Source organism: Orbicella franksi, chromosome 11, assembly GCF_964199315.1.
Source record: "Orbicella franksi chromosome 11, jaOrbFran1.1, whole genome shotgun sequence".
In the NCBI taxonomy this organism is placed as follows: Eukaryota; Metazoa; Cnidaria; class Anthozoa; order Scleractinia; family Merulinidae; genus Orbicella; species Orbicella franksi.
This window is the reverse complement of record NC_138155.1, coordinates 4,895,815-4,901,688: the sequence shown is the minus strand read 5'-3', so window position 1 is coordinate 4,901,688 and position 5,874 is coordinate 4,895,815. Positions and strand designations below refer to the sequence as shown.

Genomic DNA, 5,874 nt, shown 5'->3' with positions numbered 1-5,874 from the left:
GATTTTGAGTGTAACTATTCATACACTGTCCTCTACCGAGCAGGAACTGCAACAGCAAAAAATGAAAGTGTATTAGGAAAGATCAAGAATTAACGACAGAATAAAGCAAGAATCTCTCGTTCTGTCTGCCTGGATCCTGTTAACGTTTTCCTTCAGTCAGCAGTTTTGTGTAGCAATCAGTTCCAGAGTGTGTTTTTCAATTTTTTTTTCTCTTCGTTACGTGAACGTGGCTTCTTAGACAACGATTTGGAGGGAGCAGGATAACACAGGAGTCCATAGGCTGTCCTGTGTTAAGTGAATACGACGCAACCGTGAGAAAAATAATTAGTGTCTCCCCATTCTTTTCTGATCGCTTCAAATAATTAAATTACGCAGTGACTGGAGGAGGTGGCTTTCACAGTTCTACCTGCGCTTGTTACCACTCACGCATTTTATTTCCCGCGCTTGGCGCCAGGTACATTCTTCCCGCGCCTGTTAGCGGTTATACATTATCTCGTATGCTCCTGCTTCGACTTCTAATTGGTTAATTGGTGTTTTCGTTTGTCTATATTCGTCGCGTCCCGTAAAGTTCCTTATGTTATTGCAAACCTTTCAACATGGTACTTTTCATGTGGCTTGCATGACATAGTTAATTACCGCTGACCCAAGGTTTCATGTAGGTGATGTGAACAGAACAGGTGTTCAATCATTCACAGTTGCACAAATAATAACTATCTTTAGCCCAGAAAAACAAAGGACAAATTTGTGCAACTGCAAATCCTTGAGATATAAATTAGAAATTCAAAATCCGATTTCATTTGAATCGATTCCTGGCTGCGAGTCCTGGCTATCGCTCGACAAGGAGATTGACTTGTATGAAAACTGCCCTTCATAAGAATTAGGTTTTACACAAGGATTCGTTCGTTTTCTAAGAGTTAAACTTATTCTCGTCCCCAGAGTCTGCGTTCAAACATTAACGGGTAGCACTGGGTACGAAAACGGCGTTATAAGTTCTTACGCATGCGTTGACTCTCGAAGGACACGTCACGCATTCTGTCGTTCCTGATTGCGTGACGAATCCGGCCATTAGGAAGCAAATTGCGTTACCGTTTTCATGAAGGCTCGGGTGCCTTGACTCATCCCTTTGTCAAAATCGTTGTAAATGTCACTTAAAATTTCGCACTTCTGGTCTTTATAGTTGAAGCCTTGGCAATGCGGATTTCTCAAACACAGGTCCTCAAAGTGAAGCTTGGACAACACGGAGCACGTGACCAATACGTCACCAGTGAGATGTTTCTCCAGAAAAGGAACGTCTATGGTTGACGTAATCCCAACACACCTCTCGGCCTCGGCTCTTTGATTGGCTCTTGATATTGATGGATGCATGGAACCTTCAAGGGAATTGGTTAAAACTTTAGCTGTCAGTTGTCTGTAAATTTGGCTGGGTAGACGCGGCTCGCAGAAAAAAAATTACAGACAAATGTATATGGAAAATTAGAAAAATCAACTGAGCTCTTCTGGCCAAGCTACATCCTTCAAACTTGGTGAATACAATTTTCTAGCCAGTATTGTAACGTTGCGATTCACAAATTGTGTAAAATTCGATTTTGGAAAAAGTTATTTGCCATCGGATTCCCATACAAACACTGTAATATTTCTGACCGCTTTGCCTACCCGTCAAGATGGCGTCGGAAACCGTGATAAGGTCTATTCAGTTTCAGTTCAAACGCTGTTGTTACCTTCTCCTTCAAAAGCCAAGAAAGCAACAACAGCCAAAACCATTGCTGTAGATGAGCAATACGTGTTTTCTGAAAACATCCCTGAATGTTTTCTGAGCGATCTTAAAATCCTGAAACTGTACTGAAAGTAAATGCTCGTTAGTCAGATTAGAACTTAATTCCAGTTTAGAAACCTGTTAAGTATTGTGTGAGGTTTAACGCGAGGAAGCAGTGTAGAGAAAAAACTTTACAAAAGTTATCGCGCGGCTATTGTTTACAGAGTTGACGAAAAAATATATCAAATTTATATGCCTGTATCTGAGATCGACGAAGCAATAAAGTAAAAAAGCCGACAAATCATGTTAATAGTCTCCATGTTTCCTGTTTGTTTCTGCTAGGAGTTTCGATAGCATTTCCAAGAAAAATCTAGAAAATTAGAAAGAAATCTACATACCACACACACACACACAAAAGCATAATCAACGTGTTTATAACTAAATCTGCTACAAGGCCGTACAATTCAGAAATCTTGTTAAAAGACACTCTTGACCATATGAACGATATAGGAAGTAAATACCTATTTTTTTGTCTGCCCTGCTTACAGTTCGTATTCCCCGGCTCCCCGTATAACACAATGTTCCTCTGGCGGTGAAATAATATACAAATGATTAGTAAACTCGGAACTGAAACAAGTTTCAACACCTGTAATTGATCAGAATTTACCTGGTAAAGCAAATTGTGTTTGTAAGCGTTTTATTTTTCGTATTATTCCAGCTCTCCTGATTGGTTGTTAGACTGCGATATTTGCCAACCTAATTTGTCTAAAAGGCAGTCCAACAGAAATTATAATTACTACACCTGTCAAATTACTTACACATTTTCCACCATTGTAATGCACTGCTTGGCAGTCACACGTAAGTATAACTAAAATATCTCCCTATTTTTTATTTTTTTTTCTTGAACTTTAATTAAGAGAATCCCCAGCTAACACATGTAACATTTTTAAGGATAATTAGTGTAAAGTCTCCAAATCCTGGAGGGTTTTTTTTAACTGCAATCAATTTTGTAAGGTCACTGCAGTTAGTTCAGCTGAATGCACGTTTAGCAAATGTTGACTGGTAAAAACATAGGCACGCAAGGCGTGCAAAAGACGCAAGGCGCGCAAAGGTTATTTTTTGTGAATGAAAAGCCCTTTGGATGTGGCAACACCCAGTGAACCCTAACAGTTATAATAAGGTTAATCCAACAAGTTTGTTTAGCTACGATGTACAGCGAGAAAAAAAAAATAGAATTTAGAATTTATTTCACCCTAAGAAATGTGATATCTAGCATACTTTTATCAAGGTTTGATTTTAACAATCGATCAGGGGCTTTGTTTATTAGAACCACATGGAACTGTTCCCTACAAGACCGCTAAACATCATGCAGTCTGTGTATAATACGTATAGTAGCTAACGGTAAACGGCAGATTGGTGTTTTAATGGGCAAAAACCTTGTACCAGAATAATTTTAAATATGATACAGTTCTTATTGCGTTTTCTAAAAGTCCCGAAAGGTATAATCAGTTGCCTGAGATAACACCAACAACAATTTCACATGGGAACTCGAGAAAATAAATTTCAAAGTTCAGAGAAATTGTCCCAATACAGGTAACATTTCGTCATCAGTTTCATTTCACCAGTACTTTCAAGTGTTTCATATGAACGTCAAAATTTGTTTTCGACAGTTAGTGTTTTTAGAAATGATTTCTTTTGAGAAGACATTTTATAACAGTCGCACAGAAGTTTGCAATATAATGTAAATAGCCTCGGTGCAAAACTTTTGTTCCCTTGTTGCTCGAACTTGCAGTGGATTCCTTAATTATAACATCGTCATTGAAGGTAGACAGCGTTACATAACTTGAGACTTGAAACAACCAGCCACATTGAAAATTGTGTAAATTTTATAATGCTATGGGGTAACCCGCGGGTGGGCTAACATCCCATCCAGAGGGGAGTAGAAATACTCCTAGTCGCTTCATGCCACTGAATAAGTTCCGGCTGTAGGGGCTACTGGCTTGATGCAGACTTCATTACCGGGGCAACCTCACAGAGTGCTGGGGGTACCCCTACAATGTACTAGTATCCCATCCAGGGGGTGGGGGTGAGGGGAAGAAGCCAAACACCTTGATACTTGTGATTGAAAGGTTTTACTTTCTTACGTGTTCGCCTTCATTTGCGGCAGGTATATTTTGCAGGCTGCAGGTTGCAGGTTGCAGGTTGCAGGTTGAAATTTATTTATAACTGGAAAAGTGCTGGCACTAAAAATAATTAATAACCTACATACTCGTCAGGGGTTCTTACATAAAGTAGTTCGCCTCTTTCACATAGTGAAAACACGATCGATCCGCTATAAGTACTTATCGATCGACACGCTGAGACCAGTGAAATCTCTTCAAAGCCATCTGGATGGCCGCTCCGCAGATGTTTCCGTCGATTCTAGATTTGGCTCGGGTCACCCCTCAACAACAGAAGATTGCCATCACAAATGAAGCAAATAAATAAAGAAATGAAATAATATAAGATTTTAACCAACGGAATATACTAGCACAAGCTCAGTGTGCTTTCATTTTGGTACTCACAGGGAAGAAACCAAATTCAGCAGATATTTCAGATGATATTTCAGATGTTTCTTCAAAAAAAATGATTCATTGCAGGCTTAAAATCATAGGAATATACTCTCCTCCCATCGCTTCGGCCGGTTTGGCACTTAAGTGGAAGCCACCTTTCTGAGCGACTGTAAACAGCGTCATGTAACGTGCAGTCACGGTAAGTCTACCACCTGTTCGTTTCTTTTAAGTGCCAGCAGTTTTCCAGTTATAATTAAATTTCAACCTGCAACCTGCAAAATATACCTGCCGGGAAAATGGTCTTTTCACCATTTATTGCATTTGTCTATATTAGTATTTGAAAAAAAAAACAAAAACAAAAAAACAAAAAAACAAAAAACAAACAGTGTTCAAAGTATATTGTCTGGAAATGCAAAGGCCTCATTTGCTGGAAGCTTAAGGAATGTCAACCAAATTCTTTGTTTTGTCAAGCTTATCACATAGCAAAACAGATTGTTTGTGATTTAGTCTAGGAGTCATTGCAAATTACAGAAAATTCTCACTGATGTGATGCGTTCAATTTGACATTGAAATCAGTCGGTTTCCGCTGAGGAGAGTCTTCTAGCTATATCTAGCTTTCAGATCTTGAAAGAATAATTTTTGTTGTTACTTCTTTGTAGGTTCTATTCCACTGGATCCCAGTCTAACGCAATTCTTAGAAGACGGCCAAGCCTTTATTGATTTGTTTGGACTAACTCACCAACACTAAATGCCGTAAAAGTAGTCACTTCCAAACTGCCACAAGTGGAAAACAATGGAGATAAGTGATTGAAGGAACAAGAACTTTTTTCAAAAAATGGTTCTTGAGTATGTGGCATTTATACAGCTGGACAAATGTGACTGTGGCCAAGTGATCAACCACTGGTTTCTCCTTACAGTGCCAGTCTCCTATCAATCAAAGCAGTGATGAGAATTACGGTAACCATCAACTGGAAGCTATTGTCTTCAATGTACCAACAAATTCTCAGAACTCAAGAGAAATGAAGGATAGTGAAGGAGAATTAACAGTTTGAACACTGTACTGAAAATGAAGGATAAGAAGTCTGTTAAAATAAATATACTCCTCTACAAGGCTCGGAAAAAAACTTAAATTCAAGCTTGCCCTTCGGACAGTCAGCTCTCAAATTTTGCTTGCCCTGGGAAAGTCTTGGTTTACTTGGTTTCTTATTTAGTTGGAGGATGACTTGCCTGGGCCCTTGCCCATCGGCCAAGTGAGAATGAAATGTAACTTGCCCAGTAGCAAAATGTACTTGGCCCTGACAACTGGACAGCACTTTTAATTTTTCAAGCCCTGCTCTAGTCATTAAGGAAGAAAACATAGAAAAATCTATATGGCTTCACCCCTCTATGGACGCTTTCGCCACTCACTTACTTACTTTCACTCGAGCATTGCATTGTTGTGGGAGCATATATAAAACCACACACAATAGTCTCCACAAAGTTCTATTTGTTAAAGCAAGAAAGTATGATTACTAAACAGCATCTTGATTTGGGAAAAGCTTCGTTCGAATTTTCCTTTGATACATAGTT

The 5,874-nt window shown here is 39.0% G+C and overlaps 1 long non-coding RNA gene across 1 annotated transcript; it reads right to left on the bottom strand.

The window, feature by feature from the left end:
- LOC145502742 (uncharacterized) lies at positions 1–1,376 on the bottom strand. The gene is made up of 2 exons (XR_014051388.1): positions 1,163–1,376; positions 1–46 (listed from the first exon to the last, which is right to left on the bottom strand). It is a non-coding gene; the product is annotated as an uncharacterized LOC145502742 (long non-coding RNA).
- Positions 1,377–5,874: the final 4,498 nt, after the last annotated feature.